This window comes from Gorilla gorilla, chromosome 5 (genome assembly GCF_029281585.2).
Source record: "Gorilla gorilla gorilla isolate KB3781 chromosome 5, NHGRI_mGorGor1-v2.1_pri, whole genome shotgun sequence".
NCBI classification, from domain to species: domain Eukaryota; kingdom Metazoa; phylum Chordata; class Mammalia; order Primates; family Hominidae; genus Gorilla; species Gorilla gorilla.
This window is the reverse complement of record NC_073229.2, coordinates 86,779,711-86,796,756: the sequence shown is the minus strand read 5'-3', so window position 1 is coordinate 86,796,756 and position 17,046 is coordinate 86,779,711. Positions and strand designations below refer to the sequence as shown.

Genomic DNA, 17,046 nt, shown 5'->3' with positions numbered 1-17,046 from the left:
TCACTGTCATAATATTCTCACTGTGATCATTTTTGCAAATGTGGTTTCATCAGTGTTTTTTATATGTACATTTGTCTCTAATTCTTCAATTTTGTATTCTTGAGATAAGTCATGAGTAACTTTTGTCAATTAGAAAAGACAGCCTGACATACACAGCACTATTTCTCAACTGCTTCTCCTGAGAAAATCAAATAAGTGAGCCACTTTCGAAACAAAAGCAGCTTGGAGGACATGACCACATAGAAATTTCCTAGTCTAATTTTGTCATTGAAAAGTCATGCTCAACTCTTTTGCTATTATTTTATGTTTTTAATTTGAAGTATAATTTTCACTTATGTAAAACATAAACGTGTTAAAAACTTTATTTAATTGTTTAAATAGCTAGTGAGGGGGCCATGGGCTCTTGGTCCCTTAAAGAGTCATTGAAAAATCCCTGACATGAGGCAGATAGACTGATAAGAAAAATGGCATGCAAATGTATTTAGTGTATATACACAGAAGCCTTTAAAATGAAGACCCAACTTTCCAACGAGTTATGAGGAAGCTTATATACCATCTTGAGGTTACAGAAAAAAAAAAAAGAAAGAAAAAAAGAAAGTGGGAGCTCAGATTCTGGTAAAACAGATTATGGGAGAGGGGAGAAGAGGAATTCTATTGAAGGACAATAAATGGTTTCTAGGGAGGAATGAATGGATATGGATGAGGAACAGAGATTAACTTGTGAATAGTTCAGTTGGGGATTTAAATAATCCTCAGAGACAGTCATCATAATTGTAAAAGGGTTTGCTCAGGTGTTGTTACTCTTGATCTTCTTTTCTGCAATAGATAATGAGGTAATAGGGAGGGAGAAGAAAAAATAATTATTGTTCTAGGTGGGAAGACGGAAACTTCAACATCTGTGGGAGATACATGGAGAGGTGGGGAAAAATCAGAGAACTTGAGCTTCATCTTCAGTTCAGCATGTCAAAATGCCATATTTTGGAGTATTGTTTTCTGAGCTGTTGTTTTCTGAGCCGCAACATTAGCAAGCTAATTAGGCAATTATGAGTTCAGTTAAGGGTCCAGAAAGGCCCACTTAAGGGAGCAATATTCAAAGACAGTATTTGAATAATATACCTAGCTTAGAAAAGAAACTTAGAAAAGAAAAGAAAAGAAGCTGTATAACTATAAATTCACTAGGGGTTATCTTTTTTACTACCAAAATTTATTTTAATTGGTCTGAAAACTAGAGGTTAACATATAACTTCACCAAGTGTAAGGCTTTCATTAATAGCAAATATGAAAAATAAAATAATGATACATTTCCTAGAAACCTAAATAATCCTTACTGGACTTGAATTTTTGAAGCAATCCTTCAGTGGAATATTAGAAGACATTCAGCGATCATCTGGCCTTATTTAAAAAGCTGCATCATTTTTATTACCTACTCTTTTTAGACTATAGAGTTTAGATAGAATGTTGACTAATATATATTTAATAAACATCAATTTATAATTTAAAATTTTTACTTCTCTTTTATTACTATACAAATATAAATACTTTTTCATTTCATTTTGGTCACCATTTTAGAAAATGTATCTGTTAGAACAGGTAACTTATATTTAATTTATATGTATAAATTATATATATGTGTGTGTGTATATATATATATATTATTCATACACATATATATTTCTGACAGTTCTGAACAGTGGGCATTCCCAGGTTGAAGTGCCTGGATCTGGTGACAGCCTTCTTGCAATGTTTTCTCATGGCAGAAGGTGGAAGGACAAGAGAGGGCAAGAGCAAGAAGGGACTAAGCTAGATTTTATAACAATCCATTCCCACAATAACAGCATTAATCCATTCATGAGGGCAGAGCCATCATGATCTAAGCACCTTTATTTGGCCCCACCTACCAACACTTGAACTGGGGAGTAAGTTTCCATCACATGAAATCTTGGGGGACACATTAAAATCATGATGATGTGCTAAGTAATTGAACCTATGTTTCTGTTGTAAACAAATTTTCTTTGATTTTTAAAAATGCAGTCATATTGTAATTTTGCACTTTCTGTTAATTTCTGAGCTAACTCTTTGGATATGATTTTTTTTAACTACTAAATCATATAAACCTAGAGAAGAAGGAAACTCTGAATTCATTGTGTATAATTTTCTTACTTTTTAGATGATGAAATTTAGGCTCTAACATGTTAAGTTAGCTTCTTAAGGTCATAGAGCTAGGCTGATGACACCATGATTAAATATAGAGGTTTTTGTTTGTTTGTTTTTGTTTTTTAACTTTTCTTACTGGTGGCAAGTCTGGGTAGACTCTGCAGTCCTCAATTCTTGTCTTGTTCAGAGAAAGAATTCAGCCAACACACAAAAGTAGATTTAAGGCAGAAATGAGAGTTTACTGATGCAAAGAAAAACACACTTGGAAGAAACCAAGTAGGCAACTCAACAGACTGAGTGCCCTACCTGACTGTTGGTTCAAGGCTCTTAAAGAATTATTTCCTGTTCTTCTTTTTTTTTTCCAGGTCTTGTCCCCTCATCCTTCCCCTTGTGTGAGCTGTTGGCTAATCACCGCATGCTCAGTGACTTGCCAGTATACTGGAGGAGCTGAGTGCGCCACTTGGTGGTTGAAGTTACAGGCATGCTCTCTTGGGGAAATTTTCCCTTACCAGTCTAGTGCCATTTTTTCAATATTGGTTATTCCTATCTATGAGCACGCAATGTTTTTCCATTTGTTTGTGTCCTCTCTCATTTCCTTGAGCAGTGGTTTGTAGTTCTCCCTGAAGCGGTCCTTCACATCCCTTGTAAGTTGTATTCCTAGGTATTTTTATTCTCTTTATAGCAATTGTGAATGGGAGTTCACTCATGATTTGGCTCTCTATTATTGGTGTATAGGATTGTTTGTGATTTTTGCACATTGATTTTGTACCTTGACACTTTGCTGAAGTTGCTCATAAGCTTAAGGAGATTTTGGGCTGAGATGATGGGGTTTTCTAAATATACAATCATATCATCTGCCACATGTTTGCTCAATTCTTAGGATTTTATTGGGAGTTGTGGCCTACAATTAAGGGGCCACCTGACAATTACAAGACAGTCACCTGACATTACTTGGGACACTATCCTGCCCTACTATTATCTGCCTATCTACCTACTCTAACTTCATAGCAAACCTGAATCTGATTCACAGTTTTAAGTGCCATGCATTAGTCAACTAAATTTTTATATTCTCTGTGTACAATGTCATAATGGTTGTCAATTGGAAAGTGGGGTTTTCTTTAGAAAAAAAAAACTGCAGAATTAACTTTTGGAGATTGATAGTCTTAATTTTGTTATATATTTCAAAAGAGATACTATGCCTTATAAAATATTGCTGAAATTGAATGGTTTTCTATAACAAATAAATTTTGATCATACATGAAAATGTAGCTGAATATTAAATTAACAAAAATAAAAATATAACATAGTTTTATATTAATTTTCTCCTGCAATTACTCTGTAATATGACTACGTATTTAGTAATGAACTTGAAATAATTATTGAATGTTCTGCTGAATTTCTGAGATATTTTGATTTAATTTTGCAACTTGTATAATTGGTAATGAATTACTGATATCCTTTTCACTGAAACCTTGGCAGTGTTTTGTGTTGAAATGAGTATGTACTAAACTAGGAAACTGGAGACATAAATTCAAGTTTGTCTCACAAGCCAGGGCTTGTTATATAATTGTTTGAACAATTTGTTCAAATTCTCTCGACTGCAATTTCTTTATCAGTAAAAAGAAGCAGTTGGATGAAAGGATACTTAATTCTTTCTAGAACTAACATTGTATGAATTCTGTAAGTGTTGCTGAAAAAGTGGTACTACATGGCTCACTGGCTTAGAATGTATTCAAGCAAAAAAAGTACCATTTTATTAAACTTCATGAAGCATCAATGATCAGTATCAGCTTCAAACCACCCACAGATATTATAATTGCTTTGGAAGTCTTAGCCAATTAATATCACATTTTTACAAAATTATTTAAACTGTACTTCATGCAGAGGACTGTTAAAATCACAGCACATTTTTAACAGTTACCAAAGGAAACTTTTACAACAGACTATAGAAATAAAATTAACTTAATTAACACAGTATTTATTTCATTTCATTTCAGTCAGGCTAATTATATATAAGTCATATCTACTGAAGGCATTCTGTCCCTGTGAAATTTAAAATAAAATTGCCTCAAACTTTATATATTTTGGGAAATTGAGCACCCTGACCAACTATCTCCAGGGTCTTGCTATGTGGAGGTCCAGAGAACATGGTATACCTACTTCAAGATTCCTATGTTTATTAAATTTGGAAGATTTCTAATATTTCAGGGGTTTTTTCATTTATTTCATTCTTTCCATTTTGTCCTTATGTTAACTACAAATTTTGGATAACAGTATGGGAATACACTACAATAAGTTATAGGTGACTATTAAAATATATTAACTCTTCCTCTTCAAATTGTTCGGCTATGACCCCATGGGTGATATGTACCCTGCTACATGTTTTATTATTAAGCTGCCTCATTCAAATTTGATGTTTTCTTGTCTTTGCTAGCTCACATATGATGTTTGTTCCTGATATTTGCTGATAACCTTTTGCAAATATAAAATGTCAAATTGCCTCTTGAACAAACATAGCTTCTTCCAGAGGAAATATAGTAGTCAGATAGCAGGCTAATTTTTTTTTGTCTTTACTAAACATGCATGCTATATGTGTATATGGTGTATATGGTACTTTTCTGTAATTATTATATACAAAAATTATTATATACATATATAGCATGTTTATATAATATACAAAAAATTTTACAATGAAAATGTTGGAGAAATTAGGATATTGTAAAATATTTACATTAAAATATTGTATTTTTATAACCATTTAACTAATTTAGAAAATTACTTTCTGGTAAAAATATTAAGTGTTATATAAAATTCTGCTTATTAATATTAACTAAATAATATTCATGGTATGAATCAGCACTTTCAAGGTTATAATAACATGTATTTTAAAAGATTTGTAATAGAAGTAGAGTAGTGGTTTTCATTGCTTTTGCATTTCTAACCCCCAATAGTATTTTGAAAAACCGTTGACAGCCCTACATATTTTTAAGATGCCATCTAAAATTTATTAGTTTAAATATTTAAAAGGTGGTAATTTCTAAAACATTGTACATATTGACACTTAAAAATAAAACTGTTACATTACCTTTTGAATATATCTAAAAGATACCATTTAATACATACCATTACCCATTAGAAAAGCAAAATGAGACACACGAATGTGATACACCTGGGAGTTAACAATTAGGTCAACAAAAAATGTAAGAGATAATGAGGGTCTGAATTCAATGACAAATGAAATTGAAAAGGGGGACTGCACTATAAATATTTGAGAAATAGAACTAATAGAGGGATCCTTGAGAGAGAAGTAAATGGTGACTCAAGAAGTCTCTTCAGCTAATTGGGAGCATTAAAGGTTTAGGTCTGGTTAATGGAAAGTGTTTGCCTAAACCAATTTTATGTTATAGAGTGTAATGTTAATAGTAGAGCTTACATGAAAATATCCAACATGGAGTTTTAAATTATCTCTGCCTATGGATGGCAGTCTAAGATGTGGGTCCCAACTTGCCTGTAGAAAAATAAATGTCACTGGGGGCAAAGTTGATTGTCAGCCTTAGCAGGAGATAACATTGATGCTCTGGGTCTTTCCAATCACATTTTCATTAGTATCGTCCGCAAGATACAGAGTAAATTCAAGAGCAAACAACTTTTAATCTGAGAATATCTGTGAATTATCCAAGGTAGCAACAATCAAAATAAGAGATGATGAAAAAATAACAAAGTACCAACAGGTCTTTAAAAAAAAGTCTTCAGGCTTGAAGATTATGGCTAGACCATTGGTTGTCAAATCTCTCTGCAACTTACAACAACTGGAAAGCTTTAAAAAATATAATGACATGGATGTACCCATCGAATAAGAAGATACTGTGTATGGGACCAGTATATATAATAATATACATACTCACTTTATACTCTTTAATGTAAATGTTGTACTTTGTATATTCATTATATTATGCATATTCATTATATATATCCATTTAATATGCTTTAACTTAAAAGTTGTGTGCTTTTAGAACCTTCAGAAAGAATAAAATATGTGAAAGACATGCAGAATTATGTCTGCCTATGGATGGCAGAGATGCATGCCATCATTTCAGTGCATGTTGAACAATATTTTCTATACAATGAGTAAAAGTCTTGCTTAAATACACACACGTACACCACATACACACACATGTATTTTTGAAGTGAAAATTACAAAATAATGGACACTAAGAACAGTCTAACACCTTTATTTGTGTCCTGCAATATATACAAATTTTGAATATTGTTATTATATAATTATATATTATACACAATATATAATAATGTATTATTTTATGTTATATTATATACAACGTATAACATATTATATGTTATATTAATAATATATTATATATTATGTTATATTAATATGTTATATTAATAATATATTATATATTATGTTATGTTAATATGTTATATGTTATATATTATATATAATAATTGTATATAATTATAATATATTATTATATTATATTTTATAATATAAATATAAGTATAAATATTATTATTACAAGTATTATAGTGATTGACATAGCTTAGTATGAATGAATGAATATTAGCATCTTAGTATATTAGTAAATGCAGATTATAGTTTGTCAATGTTTTGAGTAATAGATATAATGTAGGATATGATCATTGATCATTATAAATATTTGACAAAACATAAACTAAAACTGAAATACATTCTTTAATATCATTTGAAAAAAAGTCATCAAAGTGTTTGAAATATTTTAAAGAAACTAGAAAGTATTTTAAGTAAGACTGCAATAAAAATCTTTGAACTAATTTTTAAAATTCAAGGGACTGTAAATTCTAAATTAATGCTGCTTGAAAGGTACAAGCTAAAATATACATCAAAAATTAGTTATAAAGTAATTTTCAGTACCATAAATTCAAAAATTGGACAACTTTATTGGAAAAGTTGTATAACTATATTATTAGTGTATCAAAATATCAGAGATATATTTAATGAAATAATTAAACATGGTATTTAAATGATAATTATTCAGAAGACTGCTCAACTGTATACTTTATTTGATGATGTAAACTATAGTAAAAACAGAGTATTTCTTCTTACTTTATTAATAGTTAACTGAGATTGAGTTATTCCTGTTTGGGTTTGGTTATTAAGACGCAAAGATGAAAAATTATATTTATGCCCATGAAAAACCTTACAGCCTAATCTTGGGGAGTGAATATGTGGCAATCATTTCTGTACCTGCAGAAAAACAACCCAGTAGTTACATGCAAAATCTATTGGGAGTAGCCAAAAAAAATTTTTTTTTCTTTTCTTTCTTTTCTTTTTTTCTCTTTTTGAGATAGTGCTTACTCTTGCACAGGCTGGAGTGCAGTGACGTGATCTCAGCTCACTGCAACCTTGGCCTCCCAGGTTCGAGCAGTTCTTGTGCCTCAGCCTTTGTAGTATCTGGGATTACAGGCATAAGCCACCATGCCCAGCTAATTTTTGTATTTTTAGCAGAAATGGGGTTTTGCCATGTTGGCCAGAAAAGAACTAAAGACTGATTTCAAAGTCCTGGCCTCAAGTGATCTGCCCACATCATCAGCCTCTCAAAGTGTTGGGAATACAGGCATGAGCCACTGCACCTGGCTTGCTTTTATTTATTTTCCTTAGGTTTTTATTTATTATAGCTTCTCTCTTTATTCTATTTCATGTTTTATGGATTTTGTATAATATTAACTTTGATGTTTCTAAACAGATTTTAAAGGACTGTGATATTATTAAAAGTGGGAGATTGTTTAAAATCTTCCATTTCATCAAACTCTCTCATTATAATTAAGGAAACTAGGATATGGTGAGGTTGTGACTTTTCTGGAGTTATGGAGCAAAACACAGTGTAGAACTTACCTAGATTTGACATTGTTAGAATTATCCTCTGTGTGTTTTCCAGACATAGGCCAGGCTGATGCATTTGCAGAATTAATGACATGACAGTACATCTTGGGGTCAAGTAGAAAGGTAATTTCTTTCAGTCCCATTTTTCTTTTTGCTATATCCGAAGTTGTGTTTCTTGCTATATTCTTGTTGTTCATCTTGTTGGTGGCAGTGGTGGCCCATCTGGAACAGCTACTACATGGAAGCCAGCTGCAGTGGAGGAGGCTTGACTGGGGATGTGCAATCTGTGGAGCTGGCAGGGGCTGGGAACAATCAGGAGCCCAGTGTTCCCAGGTTCAGCGGCAGCCACCCAGCTGTGGCTCCTGACCCAGATATCCTTGTGCTCTTGGGGTCCTGGGAAACCCCCTGCCCCTGCAGGTTCGTAAGTGCCTGCTCCTGGTCTCTGGCCTCTCCGCACTCCCAGTGCCTGCTCCAGTGTAGAGCAAAGTTGTGGCCCAGCCCAGGCACCGTCGTAAGCCAGCCTGGTGTGCAGACACTCAAGGCTGTGCTGACATATCACCCCTACTGCCGCCTTGACACCCTCCAGGCTTTGGGTGCTGGTGAGCTTGGGAGGGAGGCCAGGTGTCTGACGTCAGCTTGGTGCTGGCCTGCAGTTGCCCCTTGGCACAGACAGCCTGGGCACGCTGGATGGCATGTTGATGGCAGTAGGAGGCAGACAGTTTTCTAGGCAGGAAAGAAGGTCCCCAGTGAAACCCCACCTTCAAGCAAGAGCAATGGACAGCCTGAAGCCTGGGGGCTCGGATGCCAGTTCTGGGTGGAGTCTGTGACCAGAGTGAGAACTTACGGTACTTTTTTCAGGTCCTCCCATGGCCACCCATGAACCAATCAGCATGGATTTCCTCCCTTGTGAGCTCATAAAAACCCCAGGACTCAGCCAGATTCAGACACTCTTCCTGATGACCTCCCTGCAGATAGGAGCTACCCACTTCGGGTCTCCTCTACACAAAGACCTGTCTGTGGAAAGGACCCATTTTGGGTCTCCTGAGAGCTATTCTGTCACTCAATAAAACTCCTCTCTGCCTTGCTAACCCTCCAGTTGTCAGTATAACCTCATTCTTCTTGGATTCAGGAAAAGAACTCAGGACCCACCAAACCTCAGGAGTGAAAGGAGCTGTAACATGTTCCTGGCTGGCTTGCTGAGCTGCAGGTGGTGACGCACTCCCGGACTGTAAGAGTAAAGAGTGGCAGTTCTGGGAGCCCAGATCTCAGAGCTCCACAAGCCAGGGCTGTGACATGTCGTAACACCCTCTTTGGGGCTCCGCAGTTCCTGGCATCTTTGAGCTCTCAGTTGCCACTGTGTTCTCCTCCTCTGGATGCTGGTGCCTGCAGCAGAGACTGCTTGTGGCGTGTTGTATGTCTGGTCCAGCTTTAGCCTCACACAAACTCGCACCTGTGCCAGGGCCTGGAGCTGCCTGCCCCACTGCAGTAGCAGTAGCTGGCATGCCTGCCTGTATGCAGTGGCTGGACCCTGCACTCTTTCACGCACACACTCCTCACCACTCTGCACCTGGCTCAGCCTTGGCAGGTGTGGGATCTGGGCTGGCAGCGTGAGATGAGTGAAGCCTGCTGGGCTGGGTGGGCGGAACAAGCCTAGCAGGTGCCAGCAAATCTCAAGCAGAGGCTTTACTGGCCACAGAGGTGTCTGGCTGGTGAAGTGACACCCGAAGGATCTTGCGACATTGTTATAATTCTTGTTATAATTTACTTTGGAATATCAACAATTTATCATAACTATACCATCTGTACATTTTTAATGACTAAAATCTCTTTATATTGATTTCAAAACAGTTCTTAATATACTGAAACCAGATCTATGATATATATTATTACCATATACTGTTATGATACAAATAATGGTATTTGTTTTCTACTTTTATTATCCAAATTATCCTAAGAATTAAGTACATGTGATATTAGAGACAATTTTAAAACACTTTAAGGTTCATATTCATTAAGTTATATAGAATTCATATGAAAAGACAGTAACATTGGACAAGATAAAAGTACCAGCAGCCTTAAGTGAATTGTTGCAAAATTAAGTCAAGGTACACCTGAAAAAACTAAAGAGATATTACAAGCAAATTTTGAGGATATTAAAATTTATAATGCCCATGGAACTAATATTGCTAATATTTTTTTCTGAAAATACCTACATTATTATAATATGGTATTGTAAAGATTTCATCAATTAAGATAATGTTTTCTTTAGAGAAGCACATATTGGACAAGTTACTCAATCTTCCTCAAGATTCTTTCTCTGTCTGTAAAATAGGAATGATATTTCTCTTACATGAACTTTAATTAAAATGAGACATCTCATGTAATATCACTAAAAGAGGATCTGACACATGTTAGTCCTTCAAAATTCTCTCTTAGTCACACATACACACACACACACACACACACACAAACCCAGCAGTCTCCTCCACATATTAAATAGTAAAGCTGTAAGGGAAATTTTATGAGTTCAGTTATGCATATATTTTTTAAAATAAATGGGGTCTTTCTATGTTGCCCAGGCTGTCCTCAAACTCCTGGTCTCAAGCAATCCTCCTGCCTCAGCCTTCTGAACAGCTAGGACTACAGGTGTGTGCCACTGCACCCAACTTAAGAGTTTAAGTATTATAGGTTGGTACCAATAATGTGAAAATGACCCCCTAAAACAGTATTTTTCAGGTGGAAAAACAAAATAGTTAAAGATTTAAAGAAAAATGAGGGCAACAATATGCAGAAGGACCATTGAGCAAAGCTAGAACAGCATAGACCAAAGGAAATATAATGTGAGCCACAAAGGCAAGCTATTTATGCAATTTTAAAATTTCTAGTAGCCATGATAAAAAAGTGAAAATAAAGGTAAAATTAATTTTAATTATATATTTGATTGACTCCAATATATTTTAAAAGTTTCAATTGCCTTATTGAGATATTTTACAGTATTCTTCTTTTTACTGTTTTTGAAAATCTGCATTTCTTATACTTACAGCACACCTGAATTTGAACTACTCAAATTTTACATGTCTAATAGTGACTATTCATTATTGTCTCAGACAGTTCAATTCTAAAATGTAAATTAGAGTCCCAAAAACTAATTACGAAAGTAAGAAACAGTTATTAATTTGCCAACAAAATTTGGCTAGACAATAATGAAGTGTGAGTGTTTTAAGACTAAAAAATATTTGAACCAGCTTCTGTGAGTAATCACAACTTCAAAGTAAAATTAAATTACAATATGAATGTTTTTAATAAAAGTGTCAAATGTAGTTTTATGCAAAGTGAAAATTAAATATATAAACATTTTTTCTTGAATAAATGTATAATAATAAAAGTATATTGCTAAGTAATATGAACTAATATATAGTGAAAAAATAAAGTAAAGGGCTAAATAGATCATTTAAGCAGTCATATGCATTGTAAAAGATAAGAGAAGAAATAAAACTCTAGGTGGTAAATTTATTTCTTACTACACCTTCAGGAATGTTATTTGGTAATTTATAAATCTATTAAAGTAGAATTGCTAGTAATGGTGTGAAGTAAATTCAGTTTATTTCACAAAGTAGAATGAATTAGTTTATTTCATGGTCGTTTTAGGTGTACCATAAAGATAATGAAAACATAAATTTTATTATTTGGTCAGAAATCACTTTTATTACTTTTGATTGATAGTGACTGTAACTATCACATTCTATAGCCTGATGATCATCTTGGGTTTGTGCTCTGAAATTTGCTTTGAAACAGTCTTTGGAATATAATTACACCAGGTACAATTTGAATTGTTTCTTTTTTTTTTCCTTGTGTAAAGTTACAGTACAAAATCAATATTTTTATGACCAAGAAGAAATTGAAAACAACATAATTTGCATAATTGTGCAAATTAAGAGTTTTGTAGTGAAATATATGTTGAGATCAGGGCTGATACCAGACAAAACTGGTATATTTCTAACTTTAATTGTGGTGCACTGTGTGCACTGACTTAAAGCCTACTACTCCGTCTTGGCTAGACATTGCTTTCTGTAATTAGCCTTTGTGCCATTTTATGAATCAGGAAACAGAAGGCCGTTATTCACTTAGTAATCTTTCTGATAGGGCACTGCTATTTTTTACTGAGGACTTTATCTATTCAACTGAGTGCCTGCAAAATGTGAAGTACTCAGTCTTGTGTCTGGGGGAAATGGTGAAGAGGACAGAAAGTAAAAGTGGTGTATAGTAATTACTGTAGAAGGCAGATAGATAAGTAGGCAAATATGGCATACCATGACAAAGTTATGGAAACTGTAATAGAGTGAACATATAGGAAAAGCATCTATCAAAACAAGATGGGCTAGGGAAGGATTCTTAAAAGAAAAGGGAATATTTTCTTGGCTGATATCAGTATAAAAGCAAGTCAAAAAATAAAGAAGGAGGTTGAGAGAAAGTTCAGGAAAGAGATTGTTTAATTAATTTCTTGTTCAAAGATACAATAATAAAAATGTAGTCAAATAATTGCTTGATAGGTGTTAGAACATATCATGCGGATACTAAATCTTTGAAAAACCCTCACAGGAAAGGGAAAGTATCTTTGTATCTTTGGGCTACTATAACAAGTACCATAGCCTGGATGGCTTATAAACAACAAAAATTTAACACAGTTCCAGAGGCTAGAAGACAGAGATCCAGTGACAGGACGATAGGATCCTGGTGATGGAATGCTTCAGATTGCCAATTGCCATCTTCTCATATCCTTACATGGCAAAAAGAGAACTAGTGAGTTTTCTGGAGTTTCTCTCATAAAGGCAGACCCCTCATGACCCAATTACCTCTCAAAGGTACCACTTCCTAATGTCACATGGGTAGTTGGAAATTCATCTTGTGAATTTTAGAAGGACACATATATGAAGTTTATAACAGAAAGGTTTCTTTCCATTGACATATTTTTAAAATATTTTATATATTTTGATTAATGAATATGAGTATGTAATAATAAATAACTTCCTTTATTTAAATGTAAAAATCAGCTTGAGATTTGGACATTATCAATTGCTTAAAAAGGAGTACAGAACACCTCATGTTCTAATACGTTGGCAAAAATTAACTACATATAACTCATCATTATTTTATAAAATATTATTATGGTGTTTTAGAGATGTTTTTGTTTGTTTTGTTTTAATTTGTTTTTGCAAGCAAGATTTCTAAGTGTTAATCTTAATGAAGGAACTGGTAAATTTTCATCAAATTAACAATAACCAAAGTCTCATAGGTAAACTTTTTTTTCCTATTAATATGATTTCCCTCAATAGTACAATATCACTCTAAGATATAAACCATTGAATTCTCTGTGCTCGTTTCAGACAAAAGTACTGACAGGAGCATAATCCAGATTCTTGTTTTAGGTGCTGGACATAGCTTCCTGTTTATCACTTTGTTTTCATGTTTCTACAGTTTTACATTTTCCTTTTATTGAACAAAACATTATGATCTATCCTATATCCCACGAAAGGAACCTCAGTAATAGATTGCTGTGATCTTCTGTTGCCTACACTGACATTTCTAAACTGTTTCTGATTACTGAATCCTTTTCACATTACAATATGCTGTTTCAGATGAAGCCACTTGGCAAAAATAAGACATGTCAGGTTATCATTTTAGGAGGATATCACTATAGAAGTGAATTTATATTTTTCTAATGATTTTTGTCAGAATGATTTCAGTAGAGCTGTGGACATAGAAACTTAAAAACAATGAATTAATCTGCCATCACTTGCATCATATAAATTCAGGTGAGATTCTAACTCCAATACCTTGTTCCCCAAACCAAAGTGCCGATTTGAATCAATTCTTCATTTAAAAGAAACAACAGATAGTGAATATATTTTTCATCAATGCAATTTCCTCGATATTTGGCTTTATTGTTTAAAATAAGTACCTTAGAACTGAAAGGCTTTTGCCTCTGATCACAAATTTGAATCTCATAATTTCTGGCAATTTTGGTTACTCCTTTTATTTTGAATCTTAGCTCTAATGTGAAAGATAATTACATTAGTATCATCACAGTTTGAGAGTAAATTAAATTTAAAAATGGTTTGAACCCCTTGTGAGAAAGATGCTATGTCCCCATTAATATGACACATAAACATCTTATCCATTTGTTCCTGGGCATTAAATAAATTAAATTGCCAGAGAGAATGCACCTGCACATGATTAATAAATTGAAAATTTCAGCTTCAGCTATGTGTATAGTGTCATTCTCGATATATGAGAAATTCAGCAGGTCTTCAAATGTTACCTACTGAATTGGTAGTTTGTGCAGTATTTGAAAAGAAAATTGCAGTTTAAAGTAAAATTATTTAAAATAATTTGAATCATCAAGCCAATTTCATTTTCATGTTAAGTATAATGATTACAAGATTTTTAAAAATAAACTCCTGTTAAAATGTCTTGAACAACTTGAGAGAACAATGTTTATTTATTAGTTAGTGGATTTTTACTTCTAATAAAGATGGATCACTTTTGCTTAGGGTCACTGAACAAGTTCCAAATACATGTAAAAGCAATCTTTAAAGACAACATAAAGCTAGCAAAGTAGTCGAGATAACAAGTTTGAGATGCCGTGAAAGATAAGGAGATAAAGAGGTAAGTCTGGAATCTGAATCCATTTTGCCTTGAGGTTTTTCCCTGATCAGAAAGATATAGTAGAGTCAGATATTAACTTCTGACAGGCTTAGGGGAAAAACAGGTTCAGCTAAAAAAGGGCTCAGTGAAAAATAATGAATGGGAGTGGACAAGAAGCATCTGCCTAGTCATTTGGGGAATTCACTGTACCACTGCTGGTCCGGGGAGGATGGTTGCCACCTTGCCCCTCCCTGAGACATTTCTGGCCAACTCCAGAGCCCAATGCTCCCTGCATTCCAGACCAGGACATCTGTATGGTGGAATATGGATCTCCCTGACTAATGTAATCTGTAACCGTTCTGGCCAATGGGCGGCAGCCACTGAACCAGATCGGGAAGGACAAGGACAGGCAGACAGGGTTGACTGGGAGCAGCTGTCAGAAAAATTCTTCCTGAGGAGAAAGTCAGGTTGGAAAAACATATGAGCTGAGGCATGAAGCCCCCAGTATATCATATGTTATCCCAGCAGACTTTATAAACACTAATTCAAAAATGAATGTTTTAAGAATTTCAATAACGTAATTGCAGAAAATGAGACCTTAAATATAAGCCCTTCTCTGTGTGGTACCCTTTGGGAGTGCACTGGGCACATGTTCGTAAAGACAGCCCTAGGAATACAACAGATAAGGTCTTTATAGCAACTACACAGCTACAAGCACAAAAGCAGCTACACACAGCAGTAATGAGCAGAGGTGTGGTCTCATAAAATTTTATTTACCAAAACAGGAAGGCAGGCATATATGGGTTCAGGCTGCAGTTTGCCAAAGTCTGGTATAGAGCATAACAAAGTAGAGCCAAAGTATTTTAAAATAGTTTATATAGGAAACATACTGCATCTCCAGTTCTCCCCATGGGCATTTGGTGATATAGCTTTAAGTCTCTGCATTAGGTTTAGATAATACATTGCCTGCTATAAAATTAGATACAGATTATTGTAGTAAGATCTATTAGTCCAGGAATATCTGCTACAGCAAGCGTCCTCAGCCCCCGGGCCAGGGACCAGTGCCGGTTTGTGTCCATTTAGGAACTAGGCCTCACAGCAGGAGGTGAGGGGAGGGTGAGAGAGCATTACTGCCTGAGCTTTGCCTCCTGTCAGGTCAGGGGCGCATTAGAGCCTCACTGGTGCTCAAACCCTATTGTGAACTGCGCATGTGAGGGATCTAATGCCTGATGATCTGAGGTGGAACACTTTCATCCTGAAACCACCCTCCCCTCCCATCTGGTGGAAAAATTGTCTTCCAGGAAACTGGTCCCAGGTGCCAAAAAGGTTGGGAACCACTGTGCTACAGAACATCAGGAGCACACCTCCTTCCTCAGGCATAAAACTGAGTTAGTCTTTGAGCAAGTTTGAGTTGAATTGTCTGTGTATTTGTATCCAGAGAATGCTGAAGCAGGGCTTCATAGGGTGGGTTTAATACTCAGCAAATCTTATACTGTAGAACAGTTGCAGAAAATTGAAGTGAGTTCATAAGGAGAAGCATGAATTTAGATCATCGGGTTCAAATTGGAAGGGATACAATCATAGAGAAGAGGTGGAGATAAGTGCCGGGAATCAGACAGATACAGAATTTCTTGGAAATGGATTGGGAAAAAGGAACAGATTGAATCGCTGTGGAAACTTCCATTGGATAGTTCCTTTGCAGTACAACTTAAAAATAAAAGTGTACATTTACTTTTCAAGAGGTACTACTGTGCTGGGTCTACAGAAGTCTACAGTTATTATGAAATGACTTCATTCAGTTATTAAAAGCTTTGACAAGTTGCAATTTTTTAATGTCCTATAAAAATAATAATTAGAAAAAGAAGTTGCCATAATTGATAACCTAATTGATTCAGTGAATACAGGTTTACGGAATTTACCTTCAATTTAGCAAACTAAAATTTAAATAATCACAAATAATGAAAATATATTTCATTTCCTTACATAAGTATCTTTCTTTATCAATAAATTCTGCATTAAGTATGATCATGTCACATTACTTATTTGTAGAATAGTTCTTTGGACATTCTCACTTTCGTAGTTTTTTAGTAGCAGATAACACCACTATTTTTATAATTTAAGAATAAACTATATACCAAAGTGTGGGTCAAAGTTCAGGGGTCTGGGTGAAAGAGAGAAGTCTGACTAAAGTTTGATTAAGTTTTATCTAAATTTGTCAGTGGGGAAAACAGCTCAGCCAACCATTTATGAGATAAAGAATGGGAATTTGGAGAGTCTGTCTAGCCTTGTCAGGGTAAATAAGGAGGCCTCTGTATCTGTTTAAATCATATTGGGAAGAGTGTTTCAGAAGCTGTTGCCCAAATCACAAA

At 34.6% G+C, this 17,046-nt stretch overlaps 1 protein-coding gene and 1 long non-coding RNA gene across 19 annotated transcripts in view; one reads left to right on the top strand and one right to left on the bottom strand.

The window, feature by feature from the left end:
• The window catches only part of LOC129534411 (uncharacterized), a 37,339-nt gene extending 28,950 nt beyond the window's left edge, over positions 1-8,389 (bottom strand). The window contains exon 1 of the long non-coding RNA XR_008681009.2: positions 8,045-8,389. This is a non-coding gene — a long non-coding RNA (uncharacterized lncRNA). The remainder of the gene's footprint in view (positions 1-8,044) is intronic.
• Positions 1-17,046, top strand: part of LOC101154628 (protein eyes shut homolog) — a 460,684-nt gene that overhangs the window by 225,188 nt on the left and 218,450 nt on the right. The gene's annotated exons all lie outside the window — the stretch shown is intronic.